Below are 24914 nucleotides of genomic sequence, written 5' to 3' on the forward strand. Positions count from 1 at the left end.
TGGGCATCACTGGCAAGGCTGGCATTTATTGGGCATCTCTAGTTGCCCTGACACGGTGGAGGTGGGCCACCTTCTTGAAACACTGCAAGCAGATTAATCATTTTAAATCTGAGATTGATAGATCTTTGCTAGCTAAGGGTATTAAGGGATAGACCAGGTCAGCCGTGATCTCATTGAACGGCGGAACAGGCTCGAGGGGCTGAATGGCCTACTTTGTTCCTATGATAGAAATTAATGGGCAGTTAAGAGTCAGCCACATTGGTGAGTCACATATAGGCCAGAGCAGGTTTTGGATGGCAGGCTTCCATTCCTAAAGGACATTAGTGAACCAGTTGGGTTTTTATGACCAGATTTTTACTGATACCAACTTTTTATTTCCAGATTTTTTAAACTGAATTCAAATTCTCAAACTGCCATGGTGGAATTTTGAACTCTTATTCTCTGGGTTGTTATTCCAAGCCTCTGGATTACTAGTCTAGTAACATAACCACTACACTAGCATACTCCTCATTCCATAGATTTCAGTGCCAGGGAGCCCAACAAATTGAATATATGCTGTTATACTTGATTGCTTGTGTTACAAGTCCAGTCTAATTCTACTCCAGCACTTAAAACTCAGGAGACAAGAAAGCTAGAATTCATTTTCCAAAGGATTATCAGCACAATTAAGAGACTGAGTTATGGAGCTTTATAGGAAGAATGGCATATATATATACACACGGTGAAGTTTCAGGTGAAATGGAGAGGGGAAAGTGGGAAAGGTGATAAACTTGCTCATATTGTTTTAACAGCAGTTACTAGAGTATGTAGCTGCAGTTTGCTGAGAGGAAGTTTTTTTTTCATTTCAGTCTGTTGAACAGTTTTTCTTAATCTCCCTCAGGGAAAGTTGAAGCATTTGTTTGACTGTATTTATTTTTTTTATAAAGCTTTCAGCTTTCCGGCTAAATGTTCTGACATTACAAATCTGTTCCTGTGACATTCAAGATCAGTAATTAAATTTAAACTGCAAACAATCACATTCCTTTTCAAATATAGCATTGAAAATTCTAGCTTGATGCTCCATTTTTACTTTGTAGAGCTGCCTACTGTCAGAAGCAACAATGTAAAGTCAAAAGTCAAAATACAAGAGAGGGGGCGGTACTGGACCTAATTCTAGGGAATGTGGCCGGGCAAGTGGTAGAAGTGTTAGTAGGTGAGCACTTTGGTGACGGTGACCATAATTCGGTGAGATTTAAGGTAGTCATGGAAAAGGACAAGGATGGACCGGAAATAAAGGTTCTAAATTGGGGGAAGGCCGATTTTAATATGATAAGGCAGGATCTGGCCAATGTGGACTGGGATCAGCTACTTGAAGGAAAATCCACATCGGAGCAATGGGAGTCTTTCAGAAAGGAAATTGAGAGAGTACAATGGCAACATGTTCCCGTAAAGGTCAAGGGTGGGACCAACAAGCCCAGGGAACCTTGGATGTCAAGGGATATACGAGAATGGATTAGGAAAAAAAGGGGGGCTTTTGGCAGATACAAAGGACTAAAGACAGAGGAAGCCCTAGAGGAGTATAAAAAGTGCAGGGGGATACTTCAAAAAGAAATTAGGAGAGCGAGGAGGGGCCATGAAATAACACTGGCGAGCAAAATAAAAGAAAATCCTAAGGTGTTTTATAAGTATATTAAGGGCAAGAGGATAACTAGGGAAAGAGTAGGGCCCATTAGGGACCAAAGTGGCAAACTGTGTGTAGAGCCAGAAGATGTAGGTGGGATTTTAAATGAATTTTTTGCATCTGTGTTCACTATGGAGAAGGACGATGTGGACATAGAAATCGGGCAGGGGGACTGTGATATACTTGAACATATTAGCATCGAGAGGGAGGAGGTACTAGTGGTTTTAGTAGGCTTAAAAGTGAATAAATCCCCAGGCCCGGACGAGATGTATCCCAGGCTACTATGTGAGGCAAAGGAGGAGATTGCAGGGGCTCTGACACAAATTTTCAGAACCTCTCTGGCCACAGGGGATGTGCCAGAGGACTGGAGAACAGCTAACGTAGTACCATTATTCAAGAAGGGTAGTAGGGATAAACCAGGGAATTACAGGCCAGTGAGCCTAACATCAGTGGTAGGGAAATTATTGGAAAAAATTCTGAGGGACAGAATTAGTCTCCACTTGGAGAGGCAAGGATTAATTAGGGATAGCCAGCATGGCTTTGTCAAGGGAAGATCATGTCTGACCAATTTGATTGAATTTTTCGAGGGGGTGACTAGGTGTGTGAATGAGGGTAGTGCAGTGGATGTGGTTTACATGGATTTCAGTAAGGCTTTTGATAAAGTCCCGCATAGGAGACTGGTCAGGAAGGTAAGAGCCCATGGGATCCAGGGTGCCTTGGCACATTGGATCCAAAACTGGCTTAGTGGCAGAAGGCAGAGGGTGATGGTGGAAGGTTGTTTTTGTGACTGGAAGCCTGTGTCCAGTGGGGTACCGCAGGGATCGGTGCTGGGTCCCTTGCTGTTTGTGGTCTACATTAATGATTTGGATGTGAATGTAAAAGGTATGATCAGTAAGTTCGCAGATGACACGAAAATTGGTGGGGTGGTAAATAGCGAGGAGGGAAGCCTCAGGCTGCAGGACGATATAGATGGGTTGGTCAGATGGGCGGAACAGTGGCAAATGGAATTTAACCCTGAAAAGTGTGAGGTGATGCATTTTGGACGGACTAACAAGGCAAGGGAATACACAATGAATGGTAAGACCCTAGGAAAGACAGAGGATCAGAGGGACCTTGGTCTGCATGTACATAGATCCCTGAAGGCAGCAGAACAGGTGGATAAGGTGGTTAAAAAGGCATATGGGATACTTGCCTTCATTAGCCGAGGCATAGAATATAAGAGCAGGGAGGTTATGATGGAGCTGTACAAAACGCTGGTAAGGCCACAGCTGGAGTACTGTGTGCAGTTCTGGTCGCCACACTATAGGAAGGATGTGATTACTTTGGAGAGGGTGCAGAGGAGATTTACCAGGATGTTACCTGGGCTGGAGTGCATCAACTATGAAGAAAGACTGTGTTGTGTATGTAACCTGTTCCACCTTAAGAGAGCTTAAGCCTGTTCCACCTTAAGAGATGTACTACTTTCTCAGGCTGCTGTAGACGTAATACCGGGGGTGAACACACCGGTATATAAGCACTGTGCAGTAATCTTGTATTCAGTATAGTCCCTACCTCCAACCAGTAAAGACCTGTTTTTATTGTTACTCATTAGTCTGTGTCTTAATTAACTAAATAATTCACAGACTTAACACTGGCGACGAGTCAGGTTCTTACCCTGCGGCAGTTATTCCACGGCGGTTGAAGAGAGGTTTCAAACCACACCACCCCACTGGAAGCGACAGGCATTAGGACCCTGAAGCCTCCATCAGCTTGTGAACCGGAGTAGAAGACAGGGCTGGGGAAGACAGAGGTACAGGGCGATAGCGATCGGCAGATAAGGGCCGGGCCGCTTTGAAGTGAGGGGCGCAGCCGGGCCATCGATCGCAACCACCGATAAGGGCCGCACTCGGGCTGAAAGGGCAGCAGTTGCAGAAATTGAAGGCGCGAGAGCCGCGGTGCACAGCGCGGGCCATCGATCGCGATCGGGAGATAAGGGCTTTGGAGTGCGAGGCGCAGCCGGGCCATCGATCGCAAGCACTGATAAGGGCCGGGCCGCTTTCAAGTGCGAGGCGCAGCCGGGCCATCGATCGCATCCGCTGATAAGGGCCGCACTCGGGCGATCGCGGCGAAGATAAGGGCCACACTCGGGGGCTGAAGGGAGACGGCGTCGGGGGACGGGTGAAGACCACCAAGCGCGGGAAAACCGCCATTTTGTGGGCGGAGGACGACGGCAAGAGCGGGAAGCCGCCATCTTTGATAACAAGTAAAGAAAAGAAAATCTGAGAAATTGCAAATCTACAATGCCTAAACACGGGAATATTAGCACCTTTGATAGTGACCTCGAAGATTGGGCCATATATGTTGAAAGAGTAAAAAATTATTGTAAGGCCAATAAAATTCGTGACCAAGATAAAGCTCTAACATTATTAAATTTAATGGGTGCGAAGACATACGGGCAATTGAAACACCTGTTATCACCAGATGAACCGGCGGATAAGACATTCGATGAGATTGTTACTGTCCTGAAAGATCATCTAAACCCCACGCCGCTGATGCTAGTGGAACGATTTAAATTTTACGACAGAAGGCAGCTACAGCATGAAAGCAATGCTGAATATTTGCTGGAATTGCGTAAATTAGCGAAATATTGCCAGTTTGGAACGGGACTGACAGATGCACTACGAGACAAATTTGTGTGTGGTTTATTTAAACAGGATACACAAAAGCGACTGCTCGAGGAGAATGAGCTGACGCTTGAGAAGGCGGTCACTATGGCAGCAGCACACGAAGCCGCAGCGAGAGGCACGGCAGTAATGCAGCTACGGTCACCGGAGCTCAGTGCACACAAATTGGGTGTGAGTTCTGGTAAATGTTATCGTTGTGGAAAGACAACGCATGATCAGAACCAGTGTTGGTTTAAAAACCAAGAATGCAGAACATGTGGTAAGCTTGGACATATAGCTAGAGTATGCCGGTCAGGGAAGAAGACCAGCAACAAGAAGTCACCGCAAGGGAAATACGCAAAGGTACACAAGGTGGCCGAACAGGAGTCCGATTCAGACGCTAGCAGTAATGAACTGGCTGGCTTAAGCAGTATTGAACTGGCTAGCTTAAGGGTACTCAACGTTGGTAAGGGTGCAGACCTCCAGACAATTTGGGTTACTCTTCAGATAGAAGGAGTCCAAGTAAAAATGGAATTGGACACTGGATCGGCATTGTCGGTCATGAATAAGAAAGATTACAGAAGGTTATTCCAACATATTCCCCTACAGGATACGGAGATTATATTGACAACCTACACGGGGCAGAGAGTGTACCCCATCGGGACAATAAAGGTTGCAGTGGCCAACAAGGGCGAAGGAAGTCAAATAATGGACTTATATGTGCTACCGGAGGGAGGTCCACCACTACTAGGCCGGGAGTGGTTTAGAAACATAAATATGGACTGGCATTCGCTAAAAGCCATAAAGAGTGAGAACTCGGTGCAGATAATCAGCCCAGACTCTAGAACTGATGATGGTAAGACCAACCCATGTGCAAAAGACAAAGTTTCAGCACAGAATTCCACTGAGCAACAACAACATAGTTTAACAGAGAATTCTGAGTCTGTCAAGTCTACTGATATGCACATTTTTGAGGGACACTGGGCTCGAACTCAACTCCATTTCAAACTACAACAGCAATTAGAACAAATGATTCGCCGTTTTGAGCAAGAGATGAATGAAATAAAAAAGTTCTTTGTTACAGAGTGGGAGAATCTGGAAAGGCAACAGAAGCAACTGATGGAGAAAATGGAGCAGGAGCACACCAACCATCTGCGCGAGGAGGCCGAACGAATCAAAGCTGATTCAGGTTCTGAAGGTGCGTGCCATAATCTGGTGTCAGAAGAGTTAACGGTCAGCCAACTCCTTCATATGCTGAGGGACAAGACTCTGAAATGGGAAAAACTTGAACACGAGCTGCGATCTGCAAAGGAAAAGGGTTCGGAGCTCTCAAAAGTCATTGAGATGGCTGATGTGACGACACAGACTGAAACGACTGCAACAGAGCAGCCATTGGATGCCGAAAGTACGCTGACTCACGTCAATGTAGAACAACAGACCGCTGAAACAGCTGCTCCGGTAGAGGGATTGCATAGTCCGATCAATCAATCTCCAAAGGAAGTTGAAGTATTAAAATCACAAATGAGGTCACTAGTAAACGACTTGCTGAAAGCCCAGAAAAAGCTGGATGCAGAGGTACACATGAAGAAGTCTCTTCAGGAAAGATGTCTGGATTTGGAACAACAGCTGGCTAACGTCCAGCTGGGTATGGAGGAAATAGACGACCCTCTCGCTGGTCTAGCTCAGGACGACACCGAATATTACCATGACCTGGTGGACGACACCGAATATTACGATGTCCTGTCCTGCCCAGCTTGTAACTTCGACTCCCAAAGTGCAGAAATCATGGAGGAGCACCAAAAGTCTACAGAACATCGGGAGAAGCTGGCTCTACGACGGAAACAGGAGGAAGAGAAGGAGGAACTGCGCATGCAGCTGGCAGCTGTGGCAGCTGACAATGGAGCCCAGAGAGTCTCCAAGAAGCAGAAAAGGAAAAGTAAAAACAGAAGATGACCCATCTGAACCATTATCACCTCTACCAGATCACACACGTGGTCCCTCCGAACGGAGCCAAATCAGTTCGGAAGTTCAAGCTGTTAAATCCATGAAAGGACTATTGAATGAGTAACGTGAACCGACTACACCACAGAGATTGAATCTGTGAACTGTTTTCCGCAGAGACTGAATCTGTGATATGTTACGTTAAACATGAAGTTATATATGTATATATGTTATTACGTTATGTTAAATGGGGGGATGACTATAAAGCTAAGAAGGGAGGAGTGTTGTGTATGTAACCTGTTCCACCTTAAGAGAGCTTAAGCCTGTTCCACCTTAAGAGATGTACTACTTTCTCAGGCTGCTGTAGACGTAATACCGGGGGTGAACACACCGGTATATAAGCACTGTGCAGTAATCTTGTATTCAGTATAGTCCCTACCTCCAACCAGTAAAGACCTGTTTTTATTGTTACTCATTAGTCTGTGTCTTAATTAACTAAATAATTCACAGACTTAACAGACTGGACAGGCTGGGGTTGTTTTCCTTGGAGCAGAGAAGGCTGAGGGGGGACCTGATTGAGGTGTACAAAATTATGAGGGGCATAGATAGAGTAGATAGAAAGGAACTTTTCCCCTTAGTAGAGGGGTCAATAACAAGGGGGCATAGATTCAAGGTAAGGGGCAGGAGGTTTAGAGGGGATTTGAGGAAAAACTTTTTCACCCAGAGGGTGGTTGGAATCTGGAACTCACTGCCTGAAAGGGTGGTAGAGGCAGGAACCCTCACAACATTCAAGAAGCATTTGGATGAGCACTTGAAATGCCATAGCATACAAGGCTACGGACCAAATGCTGGAAAATGGGATTAGATTAGACAGGGCTTGATGGCCGGTGCGGACGCGATGGGCCGAAGGGCCTCTTTCTGTGCTGTATAACTCTATGACTAGTAATGACAGTGCCAACAGTGGCAGCAAGACTCTCCTTAAGATGAGGGTTTTGGCAGGTGCCCGCAACCAGGGACAAACATGAGCAATGATCTGCAGCAGTACCAACATTAAGTCTATTATTTGAGGTGTGTTCACAGACAGACAGCTCTCAGCCTGCTCATGTAGGCTGGCAATGGATTTTTTACATTGCTGGTCTGTTTGGACCTTCCTTGACAAAGTGGGTTTCAAACAGACTGCCAAAGTCTGAAATGTGACATTGCATTATGTATATCCCGCTAAAGTTGCATTCATGACTTTGGAGCAATTACGCATGTGCCACTCTTGCACGTGACTAGTTATCCATTATTGCTGAAGTCACCCTGTAGTATAAAGGGGGCAGATTTGGCAAAAGGATGACTGGTAGACATACTTCCAGTGGATTTTTGCTTAATGTCTTATGTAAATAGGTGTTTCCAGTACTATATTTTTGTAATTTTTTCATTTTACAGGAAACTCTCGTTTAAACGGCACCTAAATATCCGGAATTCTCTATTAACCGGCAAAATTCATACTCTGAAAACACCTCAATAACCGGAAATGTTGACGAGCCCGAGTCTCCCGTGGTGGCCGAGTTAGTCAGTGGGGGTAGTTTTCCAGACTGCCACTACTCGGCTTCTTGGCACTGTCCGAAGTCCGAACACCTCAATAACAGGAGTCTGACTCTTTGTTAAAAATAGCCTCGGTAGATAACCCTCTCCGTCATCCGGAATTTTTAATCAACCGGCACTATCCTGGTCCCGTTGGTGCCGGATACCAGAGAGTTTCCTGTATGATCATAAAACTGGTTACTGACTAGATGAGCAATCACCCTGAGATGACTTTAAGGGCTCCTGTGGTGGCCTAGCTGCCAAAGGCACTGTCTGGTGTAGTGATGGGCAATATAGACCAGAAAACCTGCTTTGATTTCTGATTTGTACTGAATTAGCTCCAGTTAGCCTCAGTGCGCAGGGGGGGGGGGGGGAAATCAGATAAGGTTACTCTCCTGATCACTTTCCAGTGATCATGCCTGGAAAAAGCATGAGTGGTCATTGGGTGAGCACAGGAACTGGCTAGACACACAAACCTTGAAATTACTGTTACTGGTGTTAGTGAATGAACATTTAACAGTTCCTGATCTGGAAACAGCAACAGAACTCGAGAGCAAGAAAGCAGCTCTACAGACACCTGAAAGCCGAGGTCCAACAAAAAACTCGTGACCTAAAGAACAGATGTTGGGTGGAGAAAGCGCAGGAGATCCAGCAGCTAGCCAACAACCACGACGTGCATGGATTCCTTGGCGTAGTCAAGACCACCTATGGCCCAAGCACCCAAGGTCCTACCCCACTGCGGGCCAAGAACGGAGAGGTGCTCATCAAGGACAGCGAGGCAGTCAGTGCCCGTTGGAAGGAGCACTTCGAAGATTTTCTTGCATCGAAGACAGAGTCTCGGTTAAGTGTCCTCAACACCATCCCGCCGCATGCGACCCGCCACCACTTCAGCACAGCCCCAGCCCAGCATGAGGTTGAAAAGGCCATTTGACAACTGAAGAACAACAAGGCCTCAGGAACAGATGGAATCCCCACCGAGGCGCTAAAACATGGCGGAGAAGCACTATTGGCGTGAATACATGAACTCATTTCTCTTATTTGGAAGGAGGAGAGCATGCCAGGGATCTCAGAAACGCCGTAATTGTGACCATCCTCAAGAAAGGTGACAAGTCCGATTGCGGTAATTACAGAGGAATCTCCCTGCTGTCTGCCACAGGGAAAGTCATCGCAAGAATCCTCCTCAATAGCCTTCTCCCAGCGGCTGAAGAGTTCCTCCCAGAATCGCAATGCGGATTCCGCCCACTAAGGGGCACAATGGACATGATCTTCACTGTGTGTTAACTACAAGAGAAATGCAGGGAACAGCACCAACCGCTGTACATGGCCGCCTTTGACCTCACAAAGGCCTTCGACACTGTCAACTGTGAGGGATTATGGAGTGTCCTCCTCAAATTCGGCTGCCCTCAAAAGTTTGTCACCATCCTCCGCCTGCTTCACGACAACATGCAAGCCGTGATCCTGACCAATGGATCCACCACAGACCCAATTCACATACGGACCGGGGTCAAGCAAGGCTGTGTCATTGCACTAACGCTCTTCTCGATCTTCTTGGCTGCAATGCTCCATCTCACCCTCGGTAAGCTCCCCACTGGAGTGGAGCTAATCTACAGAACAAACGGGAAACTGTTCAACCTCCGTCGCTTCCAGTCCAGATCCAAGGCCGTCCCATCCTCTGTCATCAAATTACAGTATGCAGACAACGCTTGCGTCTGCGCACACTCAGAGGTCAAACTCCAAACCATCATCAACACCTTCACCGAAGCGTACTAGAGCATGGGCCTTATACTAAACATCCGTGAGACAAAGGTCCTCTACCAACCTGTCCCCGCCGCACAGTACAGCTCCCCGATTATCAAAATCCATGTCGAGGCGTTGGACAACATGGACCACTTTCCATACCTTGGGAGCCTACGGTCAACAAGGGCAGACGTCGACGACGAAGTCCAACACCACCTTCAGTGTGCCAGTGCAGCCTTCGGTCGCCTGAAGAAGAGAGTGTTTGAAGACCAGGACCTCAAACCCAGCACTAAGCTCATGGTCTACAGAGCAGTAGTGATACCCGCCCTGCTGTATGCTTCAGAGACATGGACCATGTATAGCAGGCACCTCAAAGCACTGGAGCGGTACCACCAACGCTGCCTCTGCAACCTCTTGCAAATCTATTGGCAGGATAGGCGCACCAATGTCAGTGTTCTCGCTCAGGCCAGCATCGAAGCTTTGACCACGCTCGATCAGCTCCGTTGGATGGGCCACATTTGCATGCCCGATACAAGTCTCCCAAAGCAAGCCCTCTACTCAGAGCTCCGACATGGCAAGAGAGCCTCAGGTGGGCAGAGGAAACGCTTCAAGGACACCCTCAAAGCCTCCTTGGAAAAAGTGCAACATCCCCACCAACACCTGGGAATCCCTGGCCCAAGACCGCACAAAGTGGAGGAGAAGCATCCGGGATGGCGCCGAACGCCTTGAGTCTCTTCGCTGGGAGCAAGCGGAAGCCAAGCGCAAACAGCGGAAGGAGCGCACATCAACCCAAGAACCCCACCCACCCACCCCTTCAACCACCGTCTGCCCCACCTGTGACAGAGACTGTTGGTCCCGCATTGGACTCATCAGTCACCTGAGAACTCATTTTTAGTGTGGAAGCAAGTCGTCCTCGGTTCCGAGGGACTGCCTAAGAAGAAGAACAGTTTGTATGAATTCCTTTGTTGCTATTTTAGCGGCGTTGTCAATTCATTTTAAATGAAGTCAATGCCTATGTAAAAATAGCAGACACAGGAATGTTATGTGATTGTATTAAACATTCATCCTCCAATTTCTCTAACGGTAACTTCCGGGCTATAATAACATTTTAGAAATAGAAAATACAATTAATAAATTTTCATGCATTATTTGAAAATAATACAAAGATTATGACAAAGATAGAAAAAGTAACAATAATGGTTGTATGACCAAATAATCTAAAAGAAAACATCTTCACAGAGACAAGACTGAGTTACATTGCCACTTTTGCATCAAAATAAAGTGGTTTTAGGTGTACATTGACATGAAAAGTAACCGTATTACTTGGGTGTCAGGTTTTGATTTGAAACCTGAGCAAAGTAAAGTGAGGCTGGATGAGCCCTTCCCCTTCCAGAGGCTGTCTTGCACTGCTTTGGGTACACACCATTAGCAGTATGACTCCAGTCTGATGCATAGATGGCCAAATGTTTTGTTGGTGCTCTTGGGCACTTTTAAAATTTTGAATGGAGCATATTTAATGTTCCGAAAAAAAACCGAATGCTCCTGCTGCACTGCCCTATTGGCTGCCAGGGGAGCCAGTGCTTTTGCAGCTGACTTACTGGTTTTGGGTCGGTATCTGCAATATACCTGAGGCCTAATACGGAATAATTCATAGCAGGAGTTGAGCAGAGATAAATTTAAAGAACACAGAAAATGATATGTGCACAGTGGAAATTGGAACTATATCTTTAACATTAATAAATTTTACAGCGCAGCCATAGTAAGAGAGAAAATGGAACATCTGAGCAGGAAGACCAACCAGAGAGGGAATGAGATAGCGATCTGAATACAGAGGGTAACTGACAGCCCAAAATCAAAACAGAGCAAGACGCAGCATAAGTGCAAATACAGAGAATATGGCGCCAAGGAGATCAGAAGATAAAGCTAGAGGAGGAAGAAAAAATATAATTTTGTAAATGTAACCAGAGCCAACATCAGAAGGTTTAACTTGGGAGCAAAGGCCCTAAGTTTATAAGGATGTCGAAGTGTGACGATAATGGGCAGGAAGGAGGCACAGAGACTGGTTTCCAATATATAGTTTAAAGTTCGCATCTTAAAAATGTGAGATTTTTGTTGCTTATTTTCATTGGTTTTTATAGTAAGGAACCACTATCTTTTGCTGACATTTGTAAAGTGGGTGTGTAACCCCAATTATTTTTTTTAATTCATTCACAGGATGTGGGTGTCGCTGGCAATGCCAGCATTTATTGCCCATACCTAATTGCCCTTGAGAAGGTGGTGATGAGCCGCCTTTTTGAACCACTGCAGTCCGTGAGGTGAAGTTACTCCCTGCCTCAAGATGGTGTCTAAAATTACGAGTCTGAAGTGATGTATTTCCCTTTTAGATTTTATTGGATTTCTGTGATGCCTATGGCATTTTATTTTCTGTCTGACTCTCTGGGCTCGATTTTTAATAGCCCTGAGGAGGCGGATGGGCAGCGAAAATCAGAAAAAATGGCTTCAGACTGCCAAGCCGCCGCCATCCCGCCCCCATGCGATTTTTGAGAGTGTCGGGTTAGCCACTCCCAAACTGACCTGACTGGAACCGGTGGGAAAGGTAGTTAAGACTGTTAACAGACTGTTAGCTGCCTTGCTAATCCTATTTTGATAGTGGTTTCCCATTTTCGTGCTTCTGGCTCCTGTTTCCCGTCTTGTCAGAAACAGGCCAGCTGCAAGGAGACGAGTTTTCATGAGGACATGATTTGTAGTCATTGGTGCAGCACTTTAAAAGCGCTCCTGTAACATGGCTGACAGTCAAATGCAACAACTTTGTTGTTGGAGGTTTGGGATAAGATTTTGCAGATCTACTGACCTTGTGACTGTTCAAGCTGACAGCCATCTGCAGTGTGACCTGATTGGAATAATTTCAGGCCACTTCAACTGTGCGCTTGCAAGCTTCTTGCCTCAAATGAAATCTATAGCAACGGGATGGGAACCATTTATCTCATCCTGGTCTTCAGATTTGGAGGAAGAGCAGCTGCGGCAGCACCACAACCAGCCCCAGCACCAGGAGCGCCACCCTCCTCCTCACCCACCTGATGATGCACAGGGCGGAGGGCCTCAGCGCAGGGCTGCACCTTGCCGCAGGTGATACCCCCAACACAGGGTTTACAGGCAGAGGATCAGCTTCCTCAGCATGAGTGAGCATCAGTGCCAAAGGAGGCTGAGACTTTCGAGAGACGTAGTCGCTGACATCTGCGCAATGCTACACCAACACCTGGAGTCCAGAGGAGCGTGGACACTCCTTACCAGTTGCTGTCAAAGTCACCACCGCACTCAACTTCTTTGCTTAAGGCTCCTTCCAGGGATCAGCTAAAGACATCAGCGGCATCACCCAGTCGGCCGCACACACCTGCATCACGCAGGTCACCGATGCCCTCTTTGCAAAGGCGCACAATTACATCCACTTCTCCACGGATGGCCCAAGTGTGACGGTGTGCGCAGTTGGCTTTGCCAATATGGCAGGCTTGCCAATGGTGCAGGGCGTCATACACTGCACACATGTAGCCATTAGGGCCCCCTATCACAACCCAGCTGTATTTGTCAACCGCAAGGGATTCCACTCCCTGAACGTCCAGCTGGTGTGTAACCACAGGAAGATCATCATGCATGTTTGCGCAAAGTACCCTGGCAGTTGCCATGACTCTTTCATCCTGCGCCAGTCTAATGTGCCTCAGTTCTTCCATCCACCAAACCAACTTTCCTGATGGCTTCTTGGTGACAAGGGCGATCCACTGAAAAAGTGACTTATGACACTGATAAGGAGGCCATCAAACGATGCTGAGGAGCGGTACAATGTGAGTCACATATCCACCAGAAGCATCATTGAGCAAACCATCGGCTTGCTCAAAATGCACCTCCGATGCCCTGACAGATCTGGAGGAGCCTTGCAGTATGCACCAGCCAGGGTGTCCAGAATTGTCGTGGTCTGCTGTGCCCTGCAGCAGCCAGCACCTTCTAAGAGAAAAAACCTAATGCTTTTGCAAAGGGGACATAGCTCCTTTAAATTTTTACTCAAACAATGTGTCATCAGAGGCGGGAATCTGACATGCTCCAAGCAATTGCCTGGAGGGACCCGCACGTCAGCCGTAACTAGGCCAATCAAGGTAAAATCGCAACTGCTGGGTAGTGGCATCCGGACGCGGGTCCGAAAGCTGCCGAGCTGCGGGCCCACCCTCAACCCGCCTCCATTAATAAAATTGCAGCCTCTGTTACAGAATTAGGTTCCCCAAAATGATCTATTTTTTTTTTATCTCTCATCTTTTTCTCTCCTTTTTTCATGTGCCCCCTCAATCTTCCTCCATTTTTTTTTTTGCTTTCCTACTTTATTTCCTGCTCTTTGTAGCGATCCATCCCTGCCTCGTCAATCGTGGCTCCCTAATCTCTTAACCCTTTCAAACAATCACCAACAGAAAACTGAAGTATGCTGTTCAATGCACTGTTTCAGAATTGCTCCACCAAACATCAGCCTCACATTTCCATTGTCAGCAACCACATGATGCAGTGCCTGAAGCACTGTCATCAGATTGGGTGAGTCATCTAGCCTACTGGTGTTAATCTGTCCACAATTCTTTAAAAAAAAATTCCCACATATAGAGAATGAATAAAATGAGTGAGTCATAAGAACTTGTGAAAACTGGCCTGCTCATTTGATAAATATATCCAGAGTTATCCCCTCCTCTCTTCTGAGAAAATATATACAATTCATGTATTTTTAAAATTAGTGATCGATAAAGTGCTTTTGATGAGGTTGAATGAATATGGCATCAATTCGGCTATAGTTGCCAAGGAACGGATTGTGTGTTTGATGGACCCATTGACCCCCCAAAATTTGCAGCCTTTCTGGTACACTCCTGCCATAACTTGAGCTCTCTGGGTCCCAGTCTTGCACTGGAATTCCGGATTGGCTGGTGGGGCCGGAGCCTCTCCCTACCCCAATCAAGGCCATTGGCATAAGAGGAGAGTCCCTGCTTTCCCAGTCCTCGGAAGAACCTGGTAAAGGTTTGGTGGAGTTATGCTTGGTTAGACCAGGCAGGCTGACCTACTGAAGAGTGAACGTGTTGCTCACTTGGGGGTCCAGGCTAGGATTGTGGCCTGGACACTAAACAAAAATGTCCAATTTATATATTTTTCTTAATATCAGCCCCTTTGTAAGTTCTTTCCGGTGGGGGGAAGGGAGTAGGAGGGCAACAATCATACTCTCGAGCCCCCCCCCCCCCCAAAGCCTGGCACTCCTTTGCCATCATTCCTGGGCCCTCTAACATGGCAGGTTCCCTAAATGCAGCGCTGGTAGCATGGGTGCCTGCAATTGCCATGTAAAACAGAGAATGTCCCCTTGACCCCGAGATCTTTTGGTGTGGTCAGTGGCGGCAGGCACGCCCAGGTGGATGCATCTCGGCACTTGAGCGCCCCTCCGCCCCTCTCAGAATTTCAGGGCCATTGGATAGAAGTGCTCTGAGTGGCGTGCTATACTGCTCTGGCTGGCAGGAGAACAATTGGAACTTTTTATTGGCAGCCATGCAGCAGAGTTTTTTTTTAATTCATTTATGGGATGCGGGTGTCACTGGCAAGGCCAGCATTTATTGCCCATCCCTAATTTCCCTTGAGAAGGCGGTGGTGAGCCGCCGCCTTGAACCGCTGTAGTCTGTGGTGAAGGTACTCCCACAGTGCTGTTAGGGAAGGAGTTCCAGGATTTTGACCCAGCGACGATGAAGGATCGGCGATATACTTCAAGTCAGGATGGTGTGTGACTTGAAGGGGAACTTGGAGGTGGTGGTGTTGCCATGCGTCTGCTGCCCTTGGCCTTCTAGGTGGAAGAGGTCACAGGTTTGGGAGGTGCTGCCGAAGAAACCTTGGCGAGTTGCTGCAGTGCATCTTGTAGATGGTACACAGTGCGCCGGTGGTGGAGGGAGTGAATGGTTAAGGTGGTGGATGGGGCGCTAATCATGTGGGCTGCATTGTCCTGGATGGTGTTGAGCTTCTTGAGTATTGTTGGAGCTGCACTCATCCAGGCAAGTGGGGAGTATTCCATCACACTCCTTACTTTTGCCTTGTGGATGGTGGAAAGGCTTTGGGGAGTCAGGAGGTGAGACACTCGCTGCAGAATACCTAGCCTCTGACCTGCTCTTGTTGCCACAGTATTTATGTGACTGGTCCAGTTAAGTTTCTGGTCAATGGTGACCCCCCCCCCCCCAGGATGTTGATGGTGGGGGATTCGGTGGTGGTAATGCCATTGAATGTCATGGGGAGGTGGTTAGACTCTCGCTTGTTTGAGATAGTCATTGCCTGGCACTTGTGTGGCGTGAATGTTACCTGCCACTTATCAGCCCAAGCCTAAACATCGTCCAGGTCTTGTTGCATGTGGGCATGGACTGCTTCATTATCTGAGGAGTTGTGCATGGCGCTGAACACTGCAGTCATCAGCGAACATCCCCATTTCTGACCTTATGTTGGATGGAAGGTCATTGATGAAGCAGCTGAAGATGGTTGGGCCTTGGACACTGCCCTGAGGAACTCCTGCAGAAATGTCCTGGGGAAGTGATGATTGACCTTCCACCACCACAACCATCTTCCTTTGTGCTAGGTATGACTCCAGCCAGTGGAGTGTTTTCCCCCCGATTCCCATTGACTTCAGTTTTACTAGGGCTCCTTGATGCCACACTTGGTCAAATGCTGCCTTAATGTCAAGGGCAGTCACTCTCACCTCACCTCTGGAATTCAGCTCCTTTGTCCATGTTTGGACCAAGGTTGTAATGAGGTTGTGAGCCGAGTGGTCTTGGCGCAACCGAAACTGGGCATCAGTGAGCAGGTTATTGGTGAGTAAGTGCCGCTGGATAGCACTTTCGATGACACCTTCCATCATTTTGCTGATGATTGAGAGTAGACTGATGGGGCGGTAATTGTCCGGATTGGATTTGTCCTGCTTTTTGTGGACAGGACATACCTGGGCAGTTTTCCACATTGTCGGATAGATGCCAGTGTTATACCTGTACAGGAACAGCTTGGCTAGAGGCGCAGCTAGTTCTGGAGCACAAGTCTTCAGCATGATAGTCGGGATGTTGTCGGCGCCCACAGCCTTTGTGTACCCAGTGCGCTCATCCATTTCTTGATATCACGTGGAGTGAATCGAATTGGCTGAAGACTGGCTTCTGTGATGGTGGGGACCTCAGGAGTGGGCCGATTTGGATCATCCACTCGGTACTTCTGTGTCCATATGTAAAATTAAAGTAGTGCTGGCAAAAATCACATATTATACAAAAGGTACAGAAGCCAAATGGTATCATTTTCTCCTCATTACAACTGTTTCTGGAAATATTTTGAAATAAATGGGTTACATTACATGCTTGTGTTAAGACAGCAGACAAAGCAACGTTATATGAATGCACTAATCATTCATTCGCTAATATCGCCAACAGCAATTTCTAGACTCTAGTTCAGCATTCTGTTTGTTTTGTTGATTACTGCTCTGCAGTGATTGGATATGTTGAGCCCTGTGTCAAGTAATATCCCCAGATCTCTTTCCACTTCATCTTTTGGTATTTCAACATCATTCACATTGCTGATCCATTCTAGAAAATTTTGAGTACAAATATGTGTAAACCTTTTGGACAATAACGGCCCTTGTCCCATGCCTCACCCCCCACCCAAAAAGGAATTACTATTTTAAAAAGTTTCTCTGATTGCCCTTGATGGCGGCAGAAGTAGGCAGACTGTCACTTAATTGACAGTCTTAAGACTTTTACATAACGGCCGTGCAGCAAGTGCTCTACTTCTATCGGCTGCGTTCCATCATGTAAGAAACTTAATATTCAGCGAACCAGTGGAATTACAGACCTACAGGAATGTAGATCTATCATTATGCTGCTGGTTGTATTAAAATCTACTTGGAGAACCTGTCTCATATGTTCGGACTCTGGGTCACCATATCTAGCGTTACAACGTCCGACTCCAGCTATTGAACAGAAAAGGGGGAGAACAGCGCATGGAAGCTGAACCCCCTGAAGCAGGATGGAAAATCTGCTAAATATAAAAACACATCAGTTTATGACAAATAACAGCATTCCTAGAACAAGCTTAGAGGTCAGAGGTAGGGCTGTGTGAGTTGTTAAATGGCTTCTTTTGGCTCACGTTCGCTCCCCCCACCCCCCTCCTCCCACGCATCTACTAATGGTTATAATGAATGTTCTGTCGTGCTTATGCTGGAATAGGCTCCTTGAGAGATGATTCAAGTACTTCAGCTGCACCTCATGGTTTAATCAGCAGCGTTGTTCCCCTCTTCCAGCAGAAAACACATTAGAATGTTCATTATAACCATATTGTTACTGCTTGGTCAATAACCGGAGCAGAGTGAGTTGATACAAACGGCAGGAACAGATGTCGGGCAATGACAGATTTGTACCAATGAAGGAGCTAAACTCTCAAAAGCAAACACAGTAACCTTCACTTGTATTAGCAGTCTTGTTCAGAGTGCTCTCTCTCTCTCTTCTCTCTCGCTCTGTGTGCTGTAAATGTCAAATCCGCTTAGGCAGGGTGACTGTGACTCAAGCTGACATTGGTGATTTACGGCTGAATGCACGCCACACTAGAACCACTGGCACACAGACAAAACTCTCTGCTGCTGCTGGCACCCATGCGCACTGCAGGTCTGGGTCTCATGACTTCTGCTGTCCTTAGGAAGCAGAGGTGGAGCATAACACAGGATGTGCAGATTAATGGCAGATTCTGAAGAGTTGGTGAAGCAGATTTCCTTCCTCGGCCTGTGTTAGTCTAAACTGTGATGCAGCTGTACTTTGCTTTGCCTTTTTTTTTTAAATAGCGAGTGATTTAGGTGTGAAGGTTTCAGCTTTGGACACATTTTTTTATTCAGCAAGTCTCTGAGGCCTGTGAAGGTATGTAGCTGTATGGGTAACTGTTTTTTTGCGGGTGGGGGGGCAATGTGGGTAGAGCTGCATTTACTCAGCTTGTAGTTAGGCCTCACTGCCATGCAATTAATTCTCTTTTAAGTTTTACATTGTTCGCTGTTGTTGCTCTAGTTGGCTGATGGAAATCATTTTTGTTTTGTGAAGACAGATGTTAAATACTAATTAGATTATGAGCTAAAGTACGAAGTGTCACATGTTACATGGTTTCCTGGTGTGCTTTTAATTGTTCTGAAGTTTTTATAAATTAATATTCAAGCTGAAGCAACTTTGTTGAGAAATACTCTCTCGCCTGTCAAAGTCCAGGAAAGTCTAGTAATAGTTGTGCATTACTTTATTTGTGGATTAGATTTTGTACAGTGTTGCTCAAGTTATGCTTGTGACGACCTTCCATGGCTTTGTATATGTTTTTAAAGATCAAAAGGAAAGAATATGTTTTCAGACTAATTGAATATTGGCGTTGGGAGGGCTCTGTAATGATACGCTACAGCTATGATGGCAAGTCGGGCATACAGTATATCTCAATCAGTGGTTTTCAATGTGTTGCGTATTCTGGTAAATTTACCAATCCCACACTCCTAGCGGGAAGGTTACTCGAGCAGTGCCCAGGTTGGGAATAGGGTGACGCGACACTGCAGTACCAATTTTCCAACTTGCGAGACTTCCCACTGGAATTGGTGAATTTATCCTACAATGAAGTGAGTTGCTGTTAGGATTTACAAATGGTACAGCAACATCCAGGGATGGTAAATCACGCTGCACTGTCTGATTATCACTCTCCTGCTGTTTGTTAATTAAATTAAAAAATATGAGCTCAAACTAAATTGGCTAAAGTTATGATATGGATCCCTTGATGGCTCAGCGAGCTTATCCAGTGAATAACAGAGATCCCTGCTCTGTGCTGAGTTAGCCGATATCAGCTGGGGCAGCAGCAGTGACGTAACAAATGGTTTCAGTGGTCCCGAATTAGGGAGGAGAAAATTGGCTGATCAATATCCAGACAAACTGGTTATTTATCTCGTTGCTTTTTGTGGGACTTTGCTGTATGCAAATTGGTTGCTGCAATTGCCCACAAAACAATACAGGAAACTTGTTTTTATCCGGCACGGACGGGACCGACGTGGTGCCGGTTCATCAAAAATTCCGGATAACCGAACGCTATAGTAAAAGATACGGAGCTGAGAGCGCCGTATAAAGCAACAAACCCTGTTGCAACAGCTTCAGAACAATGGCCACAAGTTGCAAGCGTCTCTGTAGCTTAGCAACAGCTGCAGCCACACCCTTGCACAGCAACAAATGGAGTAAAAAAAGTAATAAAAGTTACCTGAACCTACTCCTGAATTTTGCCAGTTAACCGAGATTTCCGGTTATTTAGGTGCCGGTAAATCGAAAGTTTCCTGTAGTGACACCACTTTCAAAAGTAATCCATTAGCTGCAGAGCGATTTGGGACATCCTAAGGACGTGAAAGGTGCTATATAAATGAAAGTTCTTCTTCACTAATCCTTAATCGAAATGCACTTGTATGAATGTTGTATGAGGACAAGAACAGGCTTGGCTGTGATGCCCCCTGAGGTTGATTAGTTTGTCAGCACTCACTGTCCGGGTTCATACATGAAGATTGGCTATTTGGGCAAGGCATCAAAGGGTGATGGGCGACTGTCGAACCATACCACAGCAGGAAGTCAACACCTTCAGGGGAGCAGAAAAGGGGAGAAAATTGTTGAGAACAAAAATAATTTGTATGTTTATTGAGACGTGTTAGTATATTTCAAGAAATGTCTTTAATGAATAGCAGAACTAAGCCTCCAATGATTCAGTGAGATGCAGTGTAGTAATGAGACATGTTGGTGTTCAGAGGGACCTGGGTGTCCTTGTACACTAATCACTGAAAGTTAATATGCAGGTACAACAAGCAATTCGGAAAGCAAATGGTATGTTGGCCTTTATTACAAGAGGATTTGAGTGTAAAAGTAAAGACGCCTTTGTGGCGGTACCACTGGTTGTCCCTTACATTGAGACACATAATTCCCTTTAACTTAACTTACTGTATGTTTAACTTACCTTTTGGGGCCGTTGCCCTTTTAACTTACCTGTTGAGGCCATTGCCCCTTTAAGGCGCGCGCTGACATCACGTCACGTCACGTACGACGTGATGTGCGTGCGCCGGCACAGCCCGGCCTAGCGTCTTCAGCCTCAACGGCCAGCCGACAGGAGCAACGCGATCTTCCGCTCCTGCAGCAAGCACCGGCACAGCCCGGCCTCCCGACATCGGCCTCAACGGCCAGTGACGCAACAACGCGCATCACGTGACGCCCAAAGCGCGGGAACACACAGCAGAGCGTGATGACGTCATCACGCTCCCTACAGGACTGCGAACTCAGTCCTCGTGGAGTCCCCGCTGGGACAAGACCTACACCACGGTGCTCCTACAGTCAGCCATCTTATCTGCTATCTTACCTGCTGTAATTAGCCTGTTCCTGTAAATAAACAACTTATTTATACGTCGAAGTCAAACTCTCTTATTTAGTGGCGATCTACACGAACCGCTACATTGGTGACCCCACGATGTGAGTACGGGAGCTCATCAATTCCAACGCTACAATTGGTGAACCCGTATCCGTGAACGCTTTTCACGGTAGCAACGCGCGCCTGAACCTCGTCTTCACTCAAGACGACCGACGAACAACCACGGAACAGCAACCGCCTAACACCGATTCCACCACAAGCGACCCCGTCTTTGCGTACGTATTCGCAATGGAAGCGCAGCTTGGAGGTGAGCCCGTTTTTCACGAACGATGTCACAGAGGTAGAGCACGGCCAACGGCAACCGTCATCCACCAGCGCTACAATTGGTGGGTTTGTGAACGTCTTTCACAAACGAAGCACGTTATGGAAGCATCAGCCGTTCTGTCGCTACCGCAATCCAGGGAGCCACGGTCTCCCTCGTGCTTTGTGCAGGTAGAAGCCCTGTTCGCCGTGAACATCGATGCGGCACAGACCACGCACGTGCTCACGGTCTCCGTATTCGACTCTTCTACCGCCACACGGATCGTCCGCCTCTACATCCAAAGCAACAGCAAGTATACATCTCTCCAAGCGCGGGGTACAGCATGTTCGGGCCCACAAGATTGGAGCGCGCCCCGCGGGGATACCACGAGGACTCACCCCCGCAAAACACGAGGATGCACTCCTCGCCCACGAGAACCCATCCCTCATGAACACCGACGACTCCTTCCCCGCCGACGACGCACCAGCCCTTCAGCCTGCTGGTTGTGTTACCTACTACACGATTCGGCGTGAACAAAAAGCGTGCCACCCTCCCGGCTGTTTTCTCTTTAATCTACAACTGTTACAAGTGTTGCCACCCTCCAGGCAGAGTTAACCCCTCCTGCAAGCAACAACAACCTGGACCGTTGCCGCCCTTTCTCCAGTTTTCCCTTTAACAAACGCAAACGTCTACTGAAGCTGCGCACATCGAGGACGGGTCCAACGGGCATCCTGCGGCCGCGATCAGCCACGTGAAAGTTGCTAGCCTCACCGATCACAGATCAACGCAGCAACTCTTCACCCTCCGTTGCGTTCACGTCGTAGCACTATGGCATGCACCGTTCCGTGCGTTCCAGCCTCCCGAAGGTTTCGCTCACCAGCCAACGGAGACATCGCCCGCGTCCGCCCAATCTGCCCGTCACTCTGACAAGGCCTGCTGTTTCGCACGTCTCCACGGTCCTTCGCCTGACGGATACGTTTTATTTGCCACGACGCGCGTAAGGATCCGCTCACGAGCAGCATCTTCATACCTCGCCTACCAAGCCGAGACAGCACGACCACCAGCTCGTCAAGACCATCTCATCCTTGGACTTCCGTTAAAGCGAATTCTGGGGTGGCTTGTGTGGCGGTACCACTGGTTGTCCCTTACATTGAGACACATAATTCCCTTTAACTTACCTTACTGTATGTTTAACTTACCTTTTGGGGCCGTTGCCCTTTTAACTTACCTGTTGGGGCCATTGCCCCTTTAAGGTGCGCCCTAGCGCGCTGACGTCACGTCACGTACGACGTGATGTGCGTGCGCCGGCACAGCCCGGCCTAGCGTCTTCAGCCTCAACGGCCAGCCGACAGGAGCAACGCGATCTTCCGCTCCTGCAGCAAGCACCGGCACAGCCCGGCCTCCCGACTTCGGCCTCAACGGCTAGCGACGCAACAACGCGCATCACGTGACGCCCAAAGCGCGGGAACACACAGCAGAGTGTGATGACGTCATCACGCTCCCCACAGGACTGCGAACTCAGTTCTCGTGGAGTCCCCGCTGGGACAAGACCTACACCACGGTGCTCCTACAGTCAGCCATCTTACCTGCTATCTTACCTGCTGTAATTAGCCTGTTCCTGTAAATAAACAACTTATTTATATGTCGAAGTCAAACTCTCTTATTTAGTGGCGATCTACACGAACCGCTACACCTTACTGCAATTATATAGGGCCCTGTTGAGACCACACCTGGAGTATTGTGTACAGTTTTGGCCTCCTTACCTAACAACAACAACTTGTATTTATTACCTAAGGAAGGATAGACTTGCCATAGAGGGAGTACAACGAAGGTTCACCAGACTGGCTCCTGGGATGGGGGGATTGTCCTATGAGGAGAGATTGAGTAGACTAGGCCTATATTCTCTAGAATTTAGAAGAATGAGAGGTGATCTCATTGAAACATACAAAATTCTTACAGGGCTTGACGGGGTAGATGCAGGGAGGATGTTTCCCCTGGCTGGGGAGTCTAGAACCAGGGGTCACAGTCTCAGAATAAGGGGTCGGCCATTTAGGACTGAGATGAGGAGAAATTTCTTCACTCAGAGGGTGGTGAATCTTTGGAATTCTCTACCCCAGCGGGCTGTGGAGGCTCAGTCGTTGAGTATATTCAAGACAGAGATCAATAGATTTTTGAATATTAAGGGAATCATATGGGGATAGTGGAGTTGAGCCATGATCTTATTGAATGGCGGAGCAGGCTTGAGGGGCCAAATGGCCTACTCTGGCTCCTATTTCTTATGTTCTCACACAGACCAGGAGGATCCCAGATTTGATCCCTGGTCTGTGCTGAGTTAACCAAGCTCAGCTGGAGTATCAGTAGGATGCCACAATTGTAATCAGCATCCTCCGGCTAGGAAAGGGAAAAATAAGGCACAGTATACACTCCTGATTACTGTTCAGTACATTTATGGGTTAAGTTCTGATATCTGTTATGATTGGATATCCTGAAGACATACTTAAAAAGCCAATTGGATGAGATACCAAAGGGCTGCTGTTGCATGTGGGAACTGTATTCCAGTGCAAGTCACTGCCACATGTAGAGGATGAGTATAGTGATGGAAAGAAAATTGGAAACTGAAACTGCTTTTACAATACTGCCTGTGTATTGGGAGAGCAAGTTAACTATGCTGTTTTCCTTGAAACCAGATACATTGTGGTGCTCGCTATTCTGCACATGTACAGGCTGGTGGTGACATTTTGGCTCGTCTGCATATGCAAAGTAATAGGTATAGAAAGGATATCTTTGTGCGTGCGTGATGATATTTTGGCATTGTGTAATGATAATACTACCAAAATGTGCACATTTACTGGGCTTCTGGGCTGTGTGTCTTAAAAAATCCGGCAAGTTTATCCTAGTGTTGTCGCCAGCTGCTTGTTATCCCTGCTGCAGGAGTTGGAGGCTGGCGACCACTATAAAAGCAGCTAGAAACCTATTCAAATTTTATTTTGTAAGTTTAATAAACTGTTCCAGCACAGTGGCTTAAGTTTTCTGAAATATTAAAATGGTTTAAATGAATTGCTTTTTTTAATACAAAAGAGAAAACAATTTTAATTCTTTAAGTAATTACGGGTTTATGGCTGTAGTATTTCAGAGGGAAGTGAAATAAAGATGGAATGGTGTTCTTCAAACTCTCAAATGTATGTTGGGTTAAATTAAGAGCTAACTTATCAGGCACAAGAACCTCACTCAACAGGAGGCCACGTCAGGCAATTGGTTGCAGCGGTCAGTGTGCCTGATTCACAGGCTTCCTGATTTTTCTGTCATTAAAATGAATAAGCCGAAAATTGAGAAAGCATAGCTTGCACATTGGCTAAGCTGGCTTCCCCAGCCAACTGCCTCATCTACCCTCCTGTCCAACAAGGCTCTGTACTGGGAGCCCTAACTGCTAAAATTTACCCTATAATATTACCAGGAACAGACTGTGAAATAAAATGTCATATTTGTGCTCGGTGAGTAAATGCACTAAGCCATCCAAACCTCATGAGTGGCGCTGAGTTCACATCAGCTGGCGAGAGGTGGAGCGGGAAGAGATGCGGCACAGGGACATCTGCAAGTTGGCGTTAGCATGCTCAGACTAGGAAGGGAAACACAACTCATT

At 47.0% G+C, this 24914-nt stretch overlaps 1 protein-coding gene across 7 annotated transcripts in view; it reads left to right on the plus strand.

The window, feature by feature from the left end:
• The window catches only part of raraa (retinoic acid receptor, alpha a), a 602035-nt gene that overhangs the window by 181571 nt on the left and 395550 nt on the right, over window positions 1–24914 (plus strand). Inside the window, exon 1 of one of the 7 annotated variants that reach the window (XM_085966528.1) lies at window positions 18255–18476. The exons of the other annotated variants lie outside the window; for them this stretch is intronic. The gene's annotated coding sequence lies outside the window, so the exon portion shown is untranslated. Of the gene's footprint in view, window positions 1–18254; window positions 18477–24914 lie in introns of those variants that run through there. 7 annotated transcript variants of the gene reach the window in all.

The sequence above is a fragment of the Somniosus microcephalus genome, chromosome 24 (assembly GCF_052327205.1).
Source record: "Somniosus microcephalus isolate GS21.2 chromosome 24, FLI_Smic_1.0, whole genome shotgun sequence".
Classification (NCBI taxonomy): Eukaryota; Metazoa; Chordata; class Chondrichthyes; order Squaliformes; family Somniosidae; genus Somniosus; species Somniosus microcephalus.